Source organism: Sus scrofa, chromosome 10, assembly GCF_000003025.6.
Source record: "Sus scrofa isolate TJ Tabasco breed Duroc chromosome 10, Sscrofa11.1, whole genome shotgun sequence".
NCBI classification, from domain to species: Eukaryota; Metazoa; Chordata; class Mammalia; order Artiodactyla; family Suidae; genus Sus; species Sus scrofa.
Genome location: NC_010452.4, coordinates 24,660,266 through 24,681,088, shown reverse-complemented (window position 1 = coordinate 24,681,088; position 20,823 = coordinate 24,660,266). Strand labels below are relative to the sequence as shown.

The 20,823-nt window shown below is 57.1% G+C and overlaps 1 protein-coding gene across 6 annotated transcripts in view; it reads left to right on the top strand.

Moving 5' to 3' along the window:
• SYT2 (synaptotagmin 2) overlaps nucleotides 1-20,823 on the top strand; it is an 88,554-nt gene that overhangs the window by 46,110 nt on the left and 21,621 nt on the right. Inside the window, exon 1 of one of the 6 annotated variants that reach the window (XR_002336282.1) lies at nucleotides 8,617-8,864. The exons of 2 other annotated variants lie outside the window; for them this stretch is intronic. The gene's annotated coding sequence lies outside the window, so the exon portion shown is untranslated. Of the gene's footprint in view, nucleotides 1-8,616; nucleotides 8,865-10,885; nucleotides 11,316-20,823 lie in introns of those variants that run through there. 3 more of the 6 variants (XR_002336280.1, XM_021064566.1, XM_021064564.1) reach the window with 3 other exon arrangements.

Below are 20,823 nucleotides of genomic sequence, written 5' to 3'. Positions count from 1 at the left end.
CGCTGGGCCCGTTGCGCCACTGACCATAAAGAGATCGGCCGGCTCCGTCTGACCCTGGGGTTGGGCTTGGTTGGCTCGTATTTAGGGTGTGTTATGGTTCTCTGGACATCCCATTTCACAAAGGACTGATAGAGGGGTCTTGTCCAGAAGAATGTGGCCTGGATATTAAAGGCAGTGGAAAATGCTGGAACAAGGGTGGACCAGATCAGCAAAGGCATCCAGGAGGCCCGGCGGCTGTCCTCAGAGCTGAGTCGCACCAGTGGAGGAATAAGTTCAAGATAAGGCAGCCCACTGTCCTGGCTCTTACAGATGTGCAGACTGGGGAGGAGGGGGCTGCTGCCTGCTGGCAGGTGTGGGCAGAGGTTGGTCCATTGGGGATGCAACTTGGGGCCTCGTGACCCTACTCACCCCTACCCCAGCCTCCAGGCACGTGCCTTTTGGGAAGATGTCACGGAAGTGAGGCGTCCTACTAGATCCCGGACATGGCTTTGCTTCTCCGAGCCCCAGAATCCCACTCCAGAAACAAGGGCAGGAACATCTAATTCCCGGGGGTGGGGGCGAGAGAGCCTTGGAAGGATGGCGTGGCGTCTGGCTGGTGGGAGCCCTGCGCTCGTGCCTGAGCTAATGGCAAGGTTCCTTCATCACGGATGCTCTGGGGCTCTTGATCAGCTGTTGCTTTAACAGCAGATAAAGGAGACGGGGGAGTACTTGGTGTGGCTCAGCGGAAACAAATCCAAGTATTATCTGTGAGGATGCTGTAGGTTTGATCCCTGACCTCACTTGGTGGGTTAAGGATCCGGCGTTGCTGTGAGCTGTGTGGGTCACAGACGTGGCTCAAATCTGGTGTTGCTGTGGCTGTGGTATAGACCAGCAGCTGTAGCTTTGAGTCCACCCCTAGCCTGGGAACCTCCATATGCCGCAGGTGTGGCCCTAAAAAGCAAAAAAAAAAAAAAAAAGGAAACGGGACAGGGCGACCCTGTGAAATGGGGTGTGCGTCCGTCTGGAGGGGCCACCATCTCGGGGAGTCAGGCCTCTTCTCACCTGAACGGGCCCCTCCGTTTCAGTCCTCAGCTTCAGTCCTCCTCCAGGTTCACAATTCATCACGTCTTTAGCCCAGATCCTCTGCTGAGGCCCTCTGTCCCCTGCACGTTCAGCATCTCCACCCGGACGCCTCCAAGGGGACTCCACACCCACCTCATCCTCTTACCCAGCTGCCTACCCCCAGCTGACTCCAGGGTTTTCTTGCCCGGTGAGTGATGACCATCCAGTCTGCAGCCCACAAGTCCCATCAGTGCCCTGACCCCCTCTCTCCACATCAACCTGATGCCACACGGTCACTCCCCCCTCATCCCAGCACCCGGCCCAGCCGTTACCGCTTCTTCCCTGGATTGTGCAGAGGCTGCTCACTCTGCCTGGTTAATGGTTCTGCAGCCTCAGTTCAGGTGCCACTTCCTCCAGGAAGCCGCCCTTGATCCCCCTGAGAGGTCCGTCTAATAGCCCTATAGCACCACCCACGCTCCCTCACGGCTCCGAGCGTAGCGTAGATCAGGCGTGTGGCTGGATCAGGCTCAGGTCCCTTAGTGGACTGGACGCCCCACGAGGACACAGTCCTATCTGCTTTCCTCATCACTGCCCTGCTTGCCCCCCAATGCATTTGACATGTGAAGCAGGTTGTGAACAGAAGGCCACGCAATGGACGGAGAATCTCCAGGGTGAGTCTGGAGTCAGGTTCAGAGGGAGCCGTTCTGGCCCCTCCAGGATAAAGGGTTGGGCTGAGTGCAGGTCAGACTGGTGGGGGAAGCTGTCACGGGCTCAGCAGGAAGCTGGCCTTTCGGGGCCGTGGGTAGCCTGGAGGCCTTCTTGGGAGAGCGAGCCTTCTAGGGTCACGTGACTGAAAATATTGGCCTCAGGAGCAATTAGTTAAATTAATTAGCTCATCCATTTAAGCAGCAGCTAAAGCAGTGGGGCCTGACGACCGTTTTGGGAAAGACACTCAATTATTTGCACCAATGTCACCCTCATTTCCCCGGTAAGCTCTGGGCCAGGGATGAGGCTAGAACACTCCATTAATTCCCCCTGTTTGGGGCCTGGGTGAGAGCTGGTTGAGAGCAGGCTGGCAGGGCTCCAAGCTTGGGGCCACCTGGAGACCGTGCATCAATTATCTTCCTGACCCTCCTGGAAAGACATGGATTTGGGGGGCTCTGAGATGTCACCCCAGAGAGAAAGAGTTGTTTGAAGTCACACAGCCAGTCAGCTCCAGGGACAATTTTTCTTTTCCTTTTTTTTGTCTTTTTGCCATTTCTAGGGCCGCTCCTGCGGCATATGGAGGTTCCCAAGCTAGGGGTCGAATCAGAGCTATAGCCTCTGGCCTGCACCACAGCCACAGCAACACGGGATCCGAGCCGCATCTGCAACCAACACCACAGCTCACTGCAATGCTGGCTCCTTAACCCACTGAGCAAGGCCAGGGATCGAACCCGCAGCCTCATGATTCCTAGTTGGATTCGTTAACCACTGCGCCACGACGGGAACTCCTGGAGCTATGGTATTTTCATGGAGGGCTGTTCTCCCTGGGCTGTGCAGAGAATGGCTGGTGTCCCCGCCCCTGTCCCCATGCTGAGCACATGGAATCTCTGGGGTGGGGGCTGGCCCAGCCCCTCGGGCGACTGGAGGCTGAGGCTGAGGACCCCCACGCCGCAGCAAGCAACCTCCTGCCATCCCATCGTTGGGGGCAGAGTCCTGTCACTGTGCACTCTGTCCACTGTCCTCAAGGACATGGAAAGCAGGGAAGACCGCCTGATGTGTCAAAGTGGACCTGGGACAGTGTCCTGGGAACAGGATGCCATCAGTTGGAGGAGGAGTAGGCGATGGGGGCTGAGGACCCGCACGTGTGCACGGCCCCAGGGGATGGTCCTTTGGCATCACCACAGCCCTGACACATGCCCAGCAAGCCAGGCATCAGGGCCAGGAGCTCAGAGCCACCCACTGGAGGGGGAGGGCAGCCGGCTCCCAGCCGAGGGGTCTGAATGGTCAGACTCTACAGTCAATGCGTGTGGCTTAGTAAAACCCTGCCTCAACTTTCTGTTCTGTAAAATGGGTATGTGAGCAAAAAACGCACAGACCTTTAGGGTTAGGGTTAGGGTTAGGGGTTAGGGTTAGGACCTTTAGGAAGGAGAAGAGATGGTTCTGGAGCATGTCACAGCTCCTCCGACTTGAGGTGGGAGCTAGGAGAGGCCTGTGCTGAGGCAGCAAGAACTGACCAGCCTGGGTTCAAGTCTGGGACCAAAGCCAGTTGCTGTCACTTGTTGAATTATTAACATTTTCAGAGCCAGTATACACATGCTGCACCCCCCCCGCCGCCCCCATGAACCAGTGTCTTCCAAAGGCACATCTCCCCTCCAAAGCCCTCCTGTGCCTTGTCTCCAAGTGCCCCCCGGATGTTTCCTCCTGAACTTGGCCTGGGCTTCCAAAGTGAACTCCCGACCCCCCGCCTGTTGTACGCCCACTCTTACTGGGTGATCCCTGCTGTGCGCCCATGCTTACTGGGTGACACCACCCCCCTGCGTGCGCCTTACTGGGTGACACCTCCGACCCCCTGCCTGTCCTGCATCTGCTCTTACTGGGTGACCCCCACCCCACCCCATCTAGTAGCCCAGTGTGCAGTCTTCCTCCTAGATGTGCATGCCCACTGCTCCCCCAAAGCCCCGCCAGGGTCACCTCACCTGCCTGACCTCGCAGTAGGACCGCTTCTTTTCCATCTGCCTGGCTTCCTCCCTGCCCCCTGCCTGTGGGGTCGCAGCTGCCCCTTCAGCCTGGCTGGGCCCCACAAGTCTTTTCTGCTTCCCGGTTCCAGGAGTTATGTTCCCACGATGCTGTGGTCTGTTAACTGTGTGAAGGCAATATGCCTAAAAAAACAATGTGCAAACCTTAATTAAAAATACTTTATTGCGGAGTTCCCGTCGTGGCACAGTGGTTAACGAATCTGACTAGGAACCATGAGGTTGCGAGTTTGATCCCTGGCCTTGCTCAGTGGCTTAAGGATCCAGCGTTGCCGTGAGCTGTAGTGTAGGTCGCAGATTCGGCTCGAATCCCGAGTTGCTGTGGCTGTGGCATAGGCTGGCGGCAATAACTCTGATTAGACCCCTAGCCTGGGAACCTCCATATGCTGCGAGTGTGGCCATAGAAAAGACAAAAAAAAAAAAAAAAAAAAAAAAGACAAAAAAATACTGGGCGTTCCCACTGTGGTTCAGCGGTTAACGAACCTGACTTGCATCCATGAGAACACGGGTTCCATCCCTGGCCTCGCTCAGTGGGTTAAGGATTCGGCATTGCCATAAGCTGTGATAGGTCAAAGATGCAGCTGGGATCCCGAGTTTCTGTGGCTGTGGTGTAGGCCAGCAGCTGTAGCTCTGATTCGACCCCTAGCGTGGGAACCTCCATATGCCGCAGGTGCGGCCCTAAAAAGCCAAAACAAAAAAACAAAAAAACAAAAGCAAACCAAAAAAACCCTTTATTGGGAGTTTCCATCATGGCACCATGGGTTAAGAATCTGACTGTAGCAGCTCAGGTTATTCTAGAGGCCTGGGTTCGATCTCTGGTGTTGTGGCAGCTATGGCTCAGCTTCAGTCCCTGGCCCAGGGAACTTCCATATGCCGCGGGTGGGGTCATAAAATGCAAAATGAAACAAATCAAAACAGAACGCTAACCATCCTCTCCCAGCTCATCGTAACTAACAGAAACCTAATGAAAAGTTTGAAATATTGCGGGAATTATGAAATTGCGATGCAGAGACGGGAAGTGTAGGCAAAGGCTGTTCGAAAAATGGAGCTGATAGGCTTTCTGGACTCAGGGCTGCCACGACCTTCAGTCTGAGAGAATGCGTTATCTGCAAAGTGCTGGCAAGCCAGCTGTGCCTGTGTGGACCCACCACCCCTCCAGCTCTGCCCGGTGCTTCCTGCCCCTACACTCTTGGGCACCTGGTGCCCCTCCAGGGCATTTTTACAACCCCCACTCGAGGCTCCCCGCCCTGTCCAGGGGTGTCCCTGCTCCCTCCCGATGTCCCCCCACACACCTGCTGACCCTTCTGGTCTGCCTGTGTCCCAGCCCTACAGGGCTTATGGTCCTAGGTAAACCCGTGTCCATGGGGGCAAGGGCGGTGTCCCTCCTGGCTTCTCCTTTCAGAAGACACACACCTGTGCTCCTCACCTGCAGGTGGCCATCCGGGCACCTCACAGGAGCTCACAGGTGGGCAGCTCATGCCGTAAACAGTCGCTCTTTGCCGATTACACACCCACAGTCATGGGAGTCGATTCTTTCGGTTTCTTGGGTTCTCTGGGAAGCTCCTCCGAGCTCAGACCCCATTCGTTTTCCTCTTCGGGGGCCTCTGCCAAACCCTGCTCTTCTCAGATGCCTGTGCATCTGCCTGGGGCTGGAGAGGCCTTGGGGTCGCACCCCACGTCCAGGAGAAGCCTGTGTGGGGCGCCAGGGTGGCCTGTTCCTTAGTTCAGGGAGGCTGGAGCCGCAGAGCCTGGTGTGGCCTGGGTGGGGGCAGGATGCCCTGGAGCGTGTGCCCCGCAGGCCAGGACCTGAACCCCAGCTCTGGCACTTTCCCACTACGTGAACTGGGGCAAATCACTTGCACTGCTTTTTTTGGGGGGTGGGGGGACGCCACACCCCACAGCATATGGAGCTCCCTGGCCCCAGGGATCAGATCCGAGCTGCAGCCTCGAACTAAGCCGTAGCAATGCTGGATGCGCTTGCGGTGCCGAGAACGAACCCAAGTCCCAGTGCTCCCAAGCCACTGCCGATCCCCTTGCGTCACAGCAGGAGCTCCCATTTGCACTTTTGAGCCTTAGTTTTCTTGGTTGTGAGCTGGGGACAGATACCCATTTCAGAAGGTAGCTGTCAGGTTAGGTAGGACCCAGCTTCCTCACCCCGTCCGGCTCATGGTTAGGAATGAGGGCCTAATAGACCAGCTAGGCAGGTGGCAGAGGGGGTGGGGTGCAATCTCAGGGGCAGAACGCCAGCCTTCAGATGCTGTGTCTTCCACCCCCTAGCTGTGTGACCTTGGCAAGTTACTTTACCTCTCTCTGCCTTGTATTTCCTCCCTGTAAAAGGGGAATAGGAATAATCCACTTTCCTGGGGTTTCCTAAGTATTAAGTTAATTCGCATCAGACATTAAGGTAGTACCTGGCACGTGGAAAGCACGCAGTGTGTGCTTTGTGTTGTCATGGTCATGAGCTCAGAACCCCAACCTCCTTAGCTCCACGCACCCACCTGCTTCTACGGAAACCTCTTCCCCCCAGGACGGCCTCACTCAGCCTTTGTCTGGGGGCCTTGGAGGCTGCCTGGTGAGGTCCTTTATGTTGGGGGGCCACTTGCCCACTTGCGGCTGGTGCCCCTGACTCTCTTTCAAAGAATGAGAACCCCCTGGGGGTGAAATACCCATTTGGGGGATCTCTCAGCAGGTGGCCAGGTCAGACAAGGTCAAGGGCCATCACCCCCCCACACACACACCGCCCCTGGCCCCAGGGTCCATCCCTCTGCCCCTCAGGTGCTGTTGTGAGGTCTGATCAGCTGCATTCTTCCTTCCCTCTTTTTTTCCTTTTGGCCGCCTCGAGGCATATGGGGTTCCCAGGCCAGGGATCAGAACTGTGCCACAGCTGTGACCCATACCACAGCTTTGGTAACGCTGGATCTTCAACCCACTGCGCCGGGGCTAGGGATGGAACCTGTGTCCTGGTGCTCCAGAGATACTTCTGATCCTGTTGGATCTTGTTGCACCATGGCGGGAACTCCCGCATTCCTCCTTTTTTTTTTTTTAAGGGCCACACCTGTGGCATATGGAAGTTCTCAGGCTGAGGGTTGAATTGGAGCTGCAGCTGCTGGCCTACACCATAGCTCGCAGCAACGCAGGATCCTTAACTCACTGAGTGAGGCCAGGGATTGAACCCACATCCTCATGGATACTAGTTGGGTCTTAACCCACTTAGCCACAAGGGGAACTCCCTGTTCTACGTTCTTTACGTGTTTTTTTCACTGAGGCAATATTCACAATGATTGTACAAGATGGAAAGCATTTTTGCTCCCATTTCACAGAGGAGGCACAAAGAGGTTAAGTCACTTGTCCAAGGTCACACAGCCGCTAAGTGGCAGAGCCAGGATTTGAACCTGGCATCTGGCTTCTGAGACTTTTTTTTTTTTTTTTTGTCTTTTTAGGGCCCCACCCGGGGCATATGGAGGTTCCCAGGCTAGGGGTCTCCTTGGAGCTGCAGCCGCTGGCCTACACCAGAGCCACAGCAACGTGGGATCTGAGCCACGTCAGCAACCTACGCCACAGCTCACGGCAGTGCTGGATCCTTAACCCACTGAGCAAGGCCAGGGATTGAACCCACAACATCATGGTTCCTAGTCAGATTCGTTAACCACTGAGTCACAACGGGAACTTCCCGAGTCCACGCTTTTAGCATGATGTTCTCCGAGTCACCTGGGGTGGGTATGAATGTCCAGTCCTTCAGAGGCTGTGGCCCCAGCTGCTCAGATTGTCCAGTGAAGCTCAGGGAGAGGGGCGGGGAGGGTTGGCATGAGCACTGCGGTGATGGCAGGATTTAGAAGCTCTCTGTGGAAATCCAGTTGCTGCGTTTCTGGAAGGGAAGGGCTGAGAGTCATCATTACTTTGTCTGGACAGGTCTGGAGTGGGGAGGGCACTCGGTCAAGGGGAAGAGCCTTTCAAGAGCCCTCTTCTCTCCCCTCCTCCTTCCTGTCCCCTCATTCAGCTGGGGCTGGGCTCGGGTGGGAGTTTCTGGTGAGGCCACCTCTGCCTACCACTCCAGGGGAGCAGCGGTGGTGGTGGTGGGTCGGGCTGCAGGGCTGGGGGGAAGGGCTAGACCAGACAGGAAGGATGACATGGAACAGCAACAGAAAGCCCATCCAGGGAGGTGACCAAGTCCCCACGTCCCCTTGGGGCCCTCTGATGGGCCCCCACCAGATCATCTCAGCATCAGGGGCAGCTCGGGGGTCTCTGCAGAGGAGGCACCAGGGCAGGTAGACTTAACCAGGGATGATTTTTGGTGATGCTGGCGCAGATCATGATGGAAGGCATGACAGCCACCAGGGCTCCACCCCGAGGCTGTGCCGCAGCTGAGGGCAAAGCAGGGCAAAGCCTAGGACCCGGCTGTGGACACGGGAGGGGCCTGGCTGGGGTGGGGAGGGGCAGCCAAGGGAAGAAGTGAGGGTCCCGGAACTGCTAAGGGAGAACAGGTGGGGGTGGGGGCAGGAGAAGGCTGGTGGTAGGGGGTCCCATCCATTTCTCTGTTCCCTCCTCACCAGCAGGAGCCGACACTGGGCACTGGGAATGGCGCTGTGCTAGTCTGTGCACATGCATCGCCCGGTAAGCCCCACAGTAACTCTGTTTTAGAATTAGAATCCCTGCTGCAGGTGAGAAGCCACCTGCACAATTAGAGAGGCTGCACAATTAGCCCAAGGTCATGTGGTATACAAGTGGCAGTGCCAGGGTTCAAGAACACCGAGCCTCAGAACCAGCAAGGTTTATTGAGGGAGGGAGCTTCCAGTCCAGGAAGGGGGAGATAAAAAGCATAAGTGACAAGGGTGACCAGTGCTGCAGAGGTGAAGCACCGTGCAGGAGGCACCAGGGAACGAGCCCCGCAGGATGAAGGGCGTGGGAAGAGAGGACGGTGTCCTCCACTGAGGGGACCTCTTGTGCAGAGGTTCTGTGGCAGGAAGAGCACAGCCCTTTCAGGACCTGCAAGGTGATCGGTGCAGCTGGAGCACAAGGCAGTGCCCTATAAGGCTGGAGGCTGGGCAGCATGCGGGGCTGCTGGCACAGGAGGCACTAGAAGACCGGGTAGGATGGGCAATGGGGGGGGGCAGTAGCAGTCCCTGGGGAGGGGGGTGCAGCTGCCATGATGCACCCAGGCCCTGGGGACCACGCATCTGGAGTACAAGAAGAGCTCCAGGCCTAACTTGGCACCGACACAAGAACTTGAGAAACCTTTGGGGGCCGCCTCTGCCATGAAAGAGTGAAAAATTGTCTCTTCCTTGCCTTGCTCCTCTTACCCCCACCCCGGGAGGGGAGGGTTCTGGTGCTGGAGGGGCTCTAAGCTCCCCCCTCCCCATCTTGGCTCACTCCCTGCCCCCCAGGAGGGAAGGGACCCTCTGAAGGGAGCTCAGACCTTAAACACAGGTATTCTCAGAAAGAGCAGACAGTCCTGCAGAAATGCTTTGTTTTCTGTAATTAGACCATTTTACTGGAGGCAGCTTTGAGTAAGGCTTGGGGATCCGTTTTACCAGAACGAGCCACAAAAGCCATTTCATCCATCCTCCTGTATCCAGGCAGCATCACATTCCAGTCCTTAAGCCACAAGGTCTCTCTGCCAAGCAGGGTGGTGTCCTGGGACCGAGCAGCAGAAAATCCCAGCGTATCACCTGAATCCAGCGTGCGGAACTTTCAACCGCTTCCTTCCTCCTCCTGGCAAGACGCGCTTGTGGGATTTTGAGAGAGAAGGCTTTCTTTCTCCAAGGAGAAACAGAAGAGGGACAGCCAGGTGACAGGTGCCCCTCACTGTGGGAGATCAGCAGCTGGTGCTGGGCATGGAGGTGTGGAGGAAACCTCTGGTGCCCTCCTGCTGAACAGCTGACCTTGAGCCCTTGACCCTGGGTGCCCTTTCCATCTGAGGAATGGCAAGAGGTGTGCAGAACTGACTGGAGGGCCTGGGGCATCAGTCCTGTCCCCTTCCCACCCGTGCGCAGCCCCGCCAGGTAGTCGGGTGGCACACACGCCCTCAGCGCTTGCAGCCTAGAAGTCCCCGAGTCAGCGTTTTCTGCAGACCCGGGTCCGTGACTGGCTGCCGTTCTAAAGAGAGGCTCCAGCCCAGCGCGGAGCAGCAGTGCGGCAGCGGCACTGCAGTGGCCCAGCTCCGAGGATGTGGCTGGGGGCTGGGGACGCGGGGAGGAGGGCAGAGAAGCAGGGCTTTGCAGGTATCCTCGACTCTGCCCCCGTGGAAGCCAGAGTAATCGCTCCCCCCACCACAGGATTTGGGGTTGTCCCTTCCTGAGTCGAACCCCAAACTTGATTCAGGATTCTGAGTATGCAGACCAGGAGCTGGCAGGGAGGAGTTGCTAAGGGTGGAGGGGGTGAGGCCAAGCATGGGGAGGGGGGACGTCGGGATGGGGGTGGCCTTTCACCAGCATAAGCTCCACGTGGCTGAACTGGGGTCCTGAGATGTGGGCGGTGGGAGCTGAGGATTGAAGATGAGGTTCGGGAGGGACGCCAGGGTTGGCGTCCCCCCTGCCCCTCCCTCCCTGGAAGTGTAGGGAGTACCTGCCTCTGTGCTCAGGGGGGCCCAGGCCTTGCCCTCCCCGAGAAGGAGAAGCAGAGTGGTCCCCAGAGCCCTCGCGGTGGGGTCCCATCAGGCAGCGGGTCCGAGGTGCTGCGCCCCACACACTTCCTCTTCCTCGCTGGCCCCCTCCGCCCACGCTCTCCCCTCCCCAGACTCAGGAGAGCCCCGGGCCCCGATTCCACCCACCGACGGGCGCTAGGCGGCGGCGGTCGGGGCGGTGGGGCCGGACGACCCCGCTTCTCCCGCCCCTTTTGTCTGCAACGCTCCCTTTCGCTTCCTTTTCTTCCCTTCCTCGACTCGGGAAAACCTTCATCTTTATCCTCTGAAGCAAATCGGCTCCCTCCCACCCGCTAGCCGGTTCCCGGCGCGGGGAGGACCCCCCGCCCCGCCGCCCTTCCCAGCCAATCCCGGCGCCCGAGAGGCCCGGAAAGCCCGTGGGTGGCGGGGTGCCGTGGGAGTGTCGCAGGGGGGCGCGCAGCGGGCGGGGGCGCCTCCGCAGCGCGCAGCTCCCCGCGGGGCTCCAGGGGCGCGCGCCCGGCCCCGCCCACCCCAAACTTCTCCAGGGGCGCGCGGTCGAACCCTCTCGCCGCCCGCGTCTCGCGCGCACGCCCCCCAGCTGGTCGCCCTCGCTCCCGCCACCGCGGCCAAGGCCTGAGAGGGGACGGCGCGCAGGCGGGATCGCGAGGCAGGGGGCCTGCGCGGCGGCCGGCGGGGATCGCCCTGGGAGGGAGGGCCGGCCCGCGCCGCGTGCAGGCGGATGTGAGGAGCATCTTAATTGGCGGGCGGGAGCGGGGCAGGTGTCACTACTGCAGCGCGCGAGGGAGCCGGCGCGCGGAGCAGAGCCGCAGCGGCCGGGCCGCCGGGAAGTGCGGAGGGGGGCCTGGACTCTGGGACCGCGGCCGTCCCGCCCGCCGCCCTCTCCACGAGCTCAGGCCCACCGCTCCCGAACGTCCCCGGTAAGAGGAGCCATGCGGGGCACCTGCGACTGCGGCCGGGGGTGGGGGGCGCGGGCGCACACCTGGGGCTCTCTGACACCGGGCTCTCGCACAGCGGATAAACCCAGGGCAGGACGGAGCTCACGTTGGGGAACTGGGCTCCGGAAGGCCATTTGCGCCGGGGTTACCCAGTTCGTCACGGGGGAGGTGTCCTGAATTATCCCGGGAACCCCTTGCCCTCGTCGACAGCCGCGGGAAGGGGTGTCGCGGAGGGTGGATGGAGTGCGTGTGCAGTGGGGAGTGGGCGCGGGTCGAAGAAGGAAGGGCTCGGGGGCTGCCTGGCGCAGAGCTGGGCGCGCCGGGAACCTGGCTTCCTTTTCGCGTCCCCCGTCCTGCCGTCCTGCCGCGGCCGTCTGGTCTGGGATGGGCCGCGGCATCTTCCGCCCTTTTCTCTCCCTGAAACTTTTCCGTACTCCAGCGAGCGCCGGGCTCGGTACATCGGAGGAAGCGAGGTCCCCAAAACCTCCGGGAGCTTGGAGAGACCAGAGTGGGGGTGGGGAAGGGGCAGCGGGGCATTCGGAGCGCATGCTCTACTCATTTTGCTGAGTGACCTTGGACGAGCTGCTGCACATCTCTGAACCTCAGGGTGTTGGGGTGCGTGGTGCCCCAGTCGGGAGGGGGGACGCGTGGGGGCAGGGGGGCGGGGGAGCAAGCCCCCAGGTGCATCTGCCCCGGCCTCGGCGTGGCGCCTGCCCGCCTCTGTGCAGAGCTTGACGCTTACTTCCTGGGGAGGTGGGTGGCAGTGTGGAGCCGTGCTTCCAGCGTGCCAGGGGGAGTCAGGAAGTTTCCATTCTGATCCTGCGTATGACCTTGGACAACCCACTCCCCTCTCCGGCCTCAGTATCTTCATGGGGAGAATGGGGTTTGGAGTTTATGACGGCTGAATTCTCTCCCAGTCCTGCCGCCTGCGGGGCGCGTGGCCAGCGCATCCGTCTGTGATCTTGCCTCTGCAGAAGGTGTGTAGCTCTCTCCTCCCACAAAGGCAGCAGGGCTGTGAAACCTACATCTCTTCCCACTCTGAATCTCCAGCACCGTGGGCTCTCTTTGCAGGGGCAGAGCCTTCTCTGCAGAAAGTTTCCAGAAAGGCGGGTCAAGAGGCCTGGGCTTCAGTGGGGATCTCAAGGTCATGCTTGCCTCTAGGTAGGTGAGGATGATGGTCTGTACTCAGTGACCCCTGGCCTATGGCACCTGCTGTGCCCCTCGAGGCTCTGCCAGAGGACAGTCTGACCGGATCCCTAGGGATGCTTCTGGTTCTGTTCCAGTTGAGATGAAAATGGCTTCTCCCTGGGCTCAGGGTACTGTGGGAAGCCTGGTTTAAGATAGGAGGCCTGAGTTTACCTCTAGGCGCTGCCTCTCATCCGTGTGACCTTGTGTGACCTTGGATAAGCCCCTTGCCGGCTTTCCTCACCAAACATGGGAGGAACTGAAGTGGGTAACTTTTCGGGACCCTCTAAGCCTTGAGGCAGTGGCTGCAGTTCCTGGTTGGAGTCTGATTGGACGAAGTGGGCCTGGCTGGGTGATGGGGCAGGTGGCCTTGGGATGTCCCCCGAGTAGAGATGGCTCGGTACCCTGTATGAGTGGGTCGCTGTCAGGCCCATGCGCCCCTTCCGTGCATTCCAGGAGACCCGGGCTTTGCTGGTCGTTGGTCGTGTGACCTTGACCACGTCACTCACATCCTTGAGCTTTGGTTAGTTGTCAGAAGGAAGTAACAGCTGTGGCGTTTGTACATTGTGGAGGAGTGAATAAGAACCACAGGTCTGATGCTTGACCTGATGTGGAGGCTGCCAAGTCCTGAGCGGCGGTGGCTGCTGAGAACGATGAAGACACATGGGGAGCTGGGCCAACAGAGGCCAGAGGAGCGGGGCTGTGGGCACTCGGGGTGAGCTCCGCAGGTTTCGGAGCTTCCCTGCAGAATTGGGACAGCGGCCCTGCCTCCCTCTCTCTGTCTCTCTGTTGGACCATCAGAGTGATTCTGCAGCAGAAACTTAATGGGAAAGAAAGAGACCACTAGACATTCCATTTGTCTTTTGCAGTTCCCTTGTCTCACTTCCTGCCATACCTCAGTGGTCACCTGATGGGGGTCCAGGAGTTCCCGTTGTGGCTCAGTAGTTAAGGAACCCAACTAATATCCATGAGGACAAGGGTTCGATCCCTGGCCTCGCTCAGTGGGTTAAGGATCTGGCGTTGCCGTGAGCTGTGGTGTAGGTGGCAGACTCGGCTTGGATCTGGCGTTGCTGTGGCTCTGGGGTAGGCCGGCAGCTGCAGCTCTGATTCGACCCCTAGCCTGGGAGCCTCCATGTGCTGCAGGTGCGGCCCTAAAAAAAGCAACAACAAACACAGAGAAGCTGACGGTCAAGAGCAAAGAGTTTGCAGGCAGACAGGTCCAGCCTCTTATTTTGGCTCCTTTCTTATTAGCTCTGTGAATTGAGGTGAAGCGCTTAACCTCTCTGAGCCTCAGTCATGCCATCTGTGAAATGAGAATAATGTTATCTCCTTTTTAGGAATTATTCCCATGTTTTTCTGAAGATTACATGGGAATAATTTATATAAAACTCCCGGGATGTGAACTAAGCATAGGTTCTGTGTCATCACAGAAGGGACTCAGGTTAGAGGAAGAGCCTGCTGTCCCACAGATGTCACCGCACACAGGCTTTTGAGAAAGCCCTACCTTCCTCATCCTCTTCTTGCTGTGCTGTGCGTTGAGTTCGGGAGCTGGACACCGTGGCTCATGTCACAGGGCCTTGGGGTGGAGGCTGCAGAGAGGAGTCTGCAGGCTAACAGAAGGCCCCTGGTGACAGCCTCCATTCAAGGTTAGTCAGAAGGAAAGGGCTGGAACGTAAGGTCTTGGAGAAAAGGCCTTGCTGCCCAAGAGCCATGTCAGGTGAATGGATCCACAGCTGGCCTACTGGACAGGGCCATGGGCATTGTCTCACTCAGTATCCAATTTTGGTGACAGAGAACCTGGGCTCAGAGAGGGGGAGCACCTTCCCTGCGTCACACAGCATGTGAGCCTCAGAAATGGGGTTGTAGGGAGTTCCCTCTGTGGCTCAGTAGTTAAGGAACCCAACTAGGATCCATAAGGTTGCAGGTTCGATCCCTGGCCTCACTCAGTGGGTTAAGGATCTGGTGTTGCCGTGAGCTGTGGTGTAGGTCGCATATGCGACTGGATCTGGCCTTGCTGTGGCTGTGGTATAGGCCGGCGGCTACAGCTCTGATTGGACCCCTGGCCTGGGAACCTCCATATACTGTGGGTGCGGCCCTAAAAAGCAAAGAGGAAAAAAGAAAAAGAAAAGGAAACGGGGCTGCCCCTGCCCTGTGGACCCTCAGTCCAGCGCCCTTTATGAGCAGTTAGTTAATTTCCATCTCTTCTAAAATTGCAGCACATGGGCAGGGCCTTGATTGCAGTGGAAAGGACGTGTGAGCATCAGGTCCTGTGTTCAAAGGCAGGTTAGAGCACCGAGGCCCAGGAGGGTGAGAGGTGTGGCCGGAGCTTGCCCTGCTTCCCTGGGGTCCGATAGGCCACACGGCAGCAGGACAGTCAGAGAAACAAACCCAGTGGGCGTGGGGAAGGGAGAGAGCTCAGAGAGGCAGAAACGACTTCCAAGACCCAGATTTTCATTCTTGGCTTTGGCTCTTGGCTGGTCTCCGCCGGCCCCTGCCCGAGCTGTTCTGTGACAGCCGGCCTTGCCTGGTGAGAAGAGACGGTGGCCAGCCCCTGGACTCACTTCCATCGGGGACACCCGCCCAGTGAAAGAGTCAATATTTGTCCAGTGGCAAAGGCAGGGAGCTAAATCCAGTTTGGGATGCATGGAGGGAGTGGTCCTGCAAAGAGAGGTCATGGCGTGTGGGGCCTGCGGTCTTAGCCCTTGACTTTGGCTGTCTCAGCATCGCCGCCTTAGATAAGCCTCCAGCTCCATCCTGTGACTCCGTCCTGGCAGCCTGACCCTTGATAAATCTTATTGTTTTGGGGCTGGCGCCTCCCCAGCTTCCAGCTTCCCCGGGAAATGGGACTTTTGCAGAATGGCCTTGGAGCAGATGGCCCTGGGAGCGGGGCTTGGGCTGGCTTCCCTGTCGGCTGGGGCCCAGGGAGAGATGCGAGAGGTTCTTGTCAGGTCAAGGGCAGCCGGGAATGATTTTTTTCCCCTCTGCTTTTGTTTTGCTATCTTTCCGTCTTCCTCCTCTGCATCCTGCTGCCTGTTCTCTGTGTCCTGCACTTAGGGAGGGCCTGGGGGGAGGAGGGCCGGAGCCTGCAGCCTTTTCTCCACTGAAATGCAGCTCCCGGGCCCGTGGCATCTGTGGCTGCTTTGATGGCTTTGGGTTCGCAGTTCAACAAAGGGAGCTTTTGGAGGCAGCAGTGCTTCTTGTGTGAGGCACCAGGGCTGCACTACAGCAGGAAAGGCTCGGGGAGGCCCAAGAAGGGACTTCCTACCCTTTCCTGGGCACCCCAGCGCTTCGTGTGTCCTCCAGGAGGGGAACCATGAGTGGATCCAGCCAGCCCCTCACCCTCTTGGGCATGCACTGGCCTTGTCACTGCTCCTGGAGAGGCCACGGTGATGGTCCTGGAGGTTAGGGCTGCTGGTTCAAGGCTCACTGGTTCCGTGACCCGCAGTGATCATGAGGCTGGCGGTCCCTGGAGAGCGGACGGGTAGGGCAACCTCCTACCATGGAGGACCAGCTGTGTGGGACTTTGGACCTGGGGCAGCTCAGTGGAGTGAGCCAGCGCAGGCCCGGGCCCAGCTCTGCCCAGCCAGCCCTGTAGCCTGATCTGCTCGGCCAGCACAGAGCCGCCTCCAGCCTGCTCCCCACTGCTCACCAGGCTGGGACTTGAGGGCGGCTGGCTGGTTGGAGGCAGATTGCAGCCTGTCCCCTGCGGGCCCCAGCACATGGCCCGGGTGGGAGTCCAGCCCAGCTTCTGGCCCTGGTCAGGGACTCACCACATCTCCAGGAGCCCATCCTGGTGGGGGCTGGGGTGCTGCCCTTGCATCGCGCAGGTGCTCAGCGTCGCGGCCTCTGTCACTTCCCCGCCTCCTGGCTGAATTCCTGTAACCCTCGGTACTCAGTTTCCGCATCTTTAAGGTGGAAATAAAATAGTTGGTATGCCACAGTGTGGATGGGAAGATTTCACGTATTAATATTTATATGAAGCTCTAAGAATAGTAAGTGCGCTAAAGATTTAGCCGTTGTTGGTACTGCAGTTCTCGATACCGAAGGGGACATTTTTGCAGATAGAGAAGTACAGCGTGGGAGCCGGGGATGGGGGTGTGACAAGGATGTGACCGTACTTGGTCAGAAGGACCTGGAATCCAGTGACCTCACTGCGAAGTTACCGCACGTGGCTCCAGGCGAGTGGTCCCCTCTGAAAACGTGCAGAAGGGTGACCGCCTCCCTCATGTCTCCCCAGATGTCCTGGATGATGGTTTGAGATGCTGGCCTCCTCCGGCCTCAGCTCTTCCCGGACAGGCTTCCTGGCCGAGGTGCTGGCCTGTTGACTTTCACCAAACCCAGTGGGCTGCTCTCCCAGAAAGGACACGCAGGTTCCTGGTGGCTCCGGGCTGTGCCATCTCCCAGTGTCCGCTCTTCTGTACTCAGCCAGGAGAGGGGGTGGCAGCTTTGTGTCTCAGTGCTCCTTAGCAGGGAGGCGGGGGTTCCTGGATGTGGTCTGTGGTTATGTGAGCAGGGTGGGCTGGTAGGAGTGTCCCCTTCAAGCTGGGACACCTGCTGGTGATCCCTGGGGCGGGAAAGGGGCTTCCTTCCTCCACACCCGCGGCCAGGCTGTCTGCAGTGCAAGGACTGGGGAGGGATGTGACTCGGGGCCTTCAGCAGCTTTCCTGCCAGCAAGCCCAGGACCATGGTCCATGGTGGTCTTGTCCCCTCCTTGGAGGGGGTGGCACCAACCTGACTTGTGGAGAGTAGCAAGCTGATGATTTGGCCGTGAGTCTCTGCTGAGGACGAGGGGTGAGCAGGCTGTAGGTACCCAAGGCACAAGCTGAGTGGTCCCTCTGCCCATCATCCTCTGGCTCATCCTTTGGGGCGAGTGGTGGGTACGGAGGGGGGGCTGCGCCAGAGGTGCTCAGGCCTTGGAAATGTCAGTTTCTGGAAGTCTCCTCAAAGTCTCTTCTGAAATACCCTTTCACCAAGAGTCCCGGAGGTGAGTGGCTTTGCCGAGGTGGCCGGCAAGGTCACCTCCATGGCGAGTGCACGCCCTGGAGTCCACTGCGTCTCATCTATCCCACCCCCAGCCTTCCCAGAGGAGGTGTGGGGCAGTGGTTGGAAGCGTAGGGTCCCAGGCTGGACCTGTCTCCTGTGACCTTGGCCTTGACCTCCAATCCCACTGAGCGCCTTCTGTCAGGAAGCTGGCATGAGAGGAGGTAGCTGAGTGGCTCCTCAGTAGAGGGAGCAGAGGGGTTCCCCTGGATCTTGGGGGTCAGGCTGGATTCAGTCTCTGGAGATGCTTCAGGAAAGAGCCCTGCACTTGGAGGTCAGTGCCACACAGTCCAGTGTCAGACCCTGCACCTCCTGGCCGTACTATGGGCCCTCTGAGCCCGTTGTCCTGTCCAGTCCCGAGGGGCTGTCCTTCTCTTTGGGCGACAAAGGCTTTTTCCTTTAAAACACAGCTTGACTGAGATGTGTTTCCCTCCTTTCGGATTCAGTGGTTTTTAGTAGGGTCGGAGTTGTCACCCACCATTGTCCAACTTCAGAACACGAGTCACCCCGAAGGACAACTGTATACATCAGCGGGCACTCCCATTCTCCCTTTTCCCAAGCTCCAGCTGCCCCAATCCCCTACCTTCCATCTGTCTGTCTCTTCTGGATGTTTCGTAGACATAGACTCGTACAACGTGTAGTCTTTTGTGACTTGCTTCTTTCGCTCACGTAATGTTTGCAGGGTCGTCCATGCTGTATCGAGTGTAGGCTTTCCTGGACCCTCCTTTACTCTGTGTCCCCTGCTTCCTGGCACCTGCTAGTCAGAGTTCCCGCGGGTGCCAGGCGCTGAGCTGAGTGTGCCCTAGAGGACAGAGCACTTACCCCCCACCCCCAGCAGGGATGGGCAGTGCCTCTGCTTTAGGGGGAGGGGTCCAGGGTGAGGAGGTGCCTTCTCTGAGCTGGCAGGTGGCGGTGGAAGATTTGGGCAAAGGCCTGTCCTGTCCCACAGCCTGTGCACTAGATGGATAGGAAAGGGATTCTGAGGGGCCCTGGACCCAGGGAACCCAGGGAGTGTCTCTGGGCAGGTGGCCGGTGGGTGTCCGTGTCTGCTCTCACCCTGCCTGGGGTGGTGTGGCTGCAGGCACACGCTTACCAAGCAGCCTGCCTCCGCCGCCGGGTGGGCTCAGCCCCCGTCCCCCTCCCCCCAGGGCCTGTGCACCTCAGTGTTTTAAGGTCTTGCTGAGCTGCCTGTCCTGACTCAGCTCCCACATTCTTCCTCTTCACTGAACAGCCCTGGCCCTGTTGTCCCCCCACACTGCTGTCCCTCAGGTGGGGGCCAGAGCTGGGATGTAACCCCATCTGGGTCCAGCTCAGCCCTGCAGCGTGTCCCAGTGAAGTGCTCCCGGCTCACCGCATGGTGGCAGCACGGTAGTTGAATCCTGGGATCTTACACTGACCCCCACCCCATCAAAAGCCCGGAAATAGCAGTATTTAAACCACCAAGTCAAAACATAGTATTTTGTCGCTCCTGGATGGCTCGTCAGGTGCAGAAGGCAGTTGGGTACCTTCCAACTGCAGTTTAGTACAGTGCAGTTTGTGGATGCAGGGGACTGGTTAAAAGTGATGATGCCCTGCCATAGAGAGTTTGGGTTTGCCTGTGCGTGTGAAAGTTACGTTGACACTACACTGGGCTCTGTTAAATGTGCAGCAGCCTTACCTCTAGGCACATACCTGCATTAAAAGATGCTCTGTGTTGAAAAATGCCAAAACAACTGCAATAGTAACATGAAGATTGCTGATCGGAGATTCACCACAGCAAATATAGTAATGAAGTTTGAAATAGTGTGAGAATTACCAAAATGTGATGCAGAAACACGGAGTGAACAAAGGCTGTTGGAAAAATGGCACCAGTAGAGCCGCAGGGTTGGACAGCCACGGACCTTCAGTCTGCAGAATACATGGCATTGAAGGGCATAAACAGGTGTGCCTGTGTCTCCTACCACTTTTAGGAAGATGACTTGTTTCTTTTCTTTTTTTTTTTTTTTTGGCTTTTATTCAATTAATTAACTAATTTATTTATTTAAGTTTTTTTGGTTTTTATTTAATTAATTTATTTAAAGTCTAGTCGAGGAGCTCCCTGGCGGCTCAGCAGGTTAAGGCTCTGGTGTTGTTCCTGCTGTGGCTCAGGTTTGGACATTGGCCTGGGCACTTGCACGTGCCATGGGCGTGACCAAAAAATGTGGTTGATTTACAGTGTTGTGCTAATTGTGTGTACAATTTTGTATAGCATAGTGGCTTATATGTGTATATATATCCTTTTTCTCATATTCTCCATTATGGTTTATCCCAGGAGACTAGATGTAGTTCTGTGTGCCATATAGAAGGACCTCGTTGTCTACCCATTCTTTTTTTTTTTTTTTTTTTTTATCTTTTTGTCTTTTTGCCTTGTCTAGGGCCACTTCCCATGGCATATGGAGGTTCCCAGGCTAGGGGTCTAATTGGAGCTATGGACGCCGGCCTACACCACAGCCACAGCAATGCAGAATCCGAGCCGCATCTTTGACCTACACCACAGCTCATGGCAACAACGGATCCCCAACCTGCTGAGCGAGGCCAGGGATCGAACCTGCAACCTCATGGTTCCCAGTTGGATTTGTTAACCACTGCACCATGATGGGAACTCCTTTTTTATTTTTATTTTTTTTTTAATTTATTTTTTCATTCTTTTTTTTTAATTTAAGTTTTTTTGAATTATAGTCGATTTACAATGTTGTGTTGATTTCTGCTGTACTGCAAAGTGATTCAGCCACGCATGTATGCATAGCCATTCCCATAAAGGCCACCACAGAACGTTGAGTAGCGTTCCCTGTGCTAGACAGCAGGTCACACGTCACCGGTGACCATCCATTCCATGCATAAAAGTGTGCATTTACCATTTTCAAACCCCCAGTCCCTCCCTCCCCTCTATCTCTTTGATAACCGTAAGTTTGTTTTCAAAGTCTATGAGTCTGTTTCTGTTTTGCAAATAAGTTCATTTTATTTGAGTAAAATTTTATTTTATTTTTGTATCCTTTTTTTAAAGATTTCACATATAAGCAATCTCATATGATGTTTATCTGTCACTGTCTGACCTACTTCACTTAGTATGAGAATCTCTAGGTCCATCCATGTTGCTGCAAATGGCATTATTTTGTTCTTTTTTGTGGCTGAGTAGTAGTCCGTCGTGTGTATGTACTATATCTTCTTAATCCATTCACCTTTTGTTGGACATTTAGGTTGTTTCCATGTCTTGGCTGTTGTGAATAGTGCTGCAATGAAAATAGGG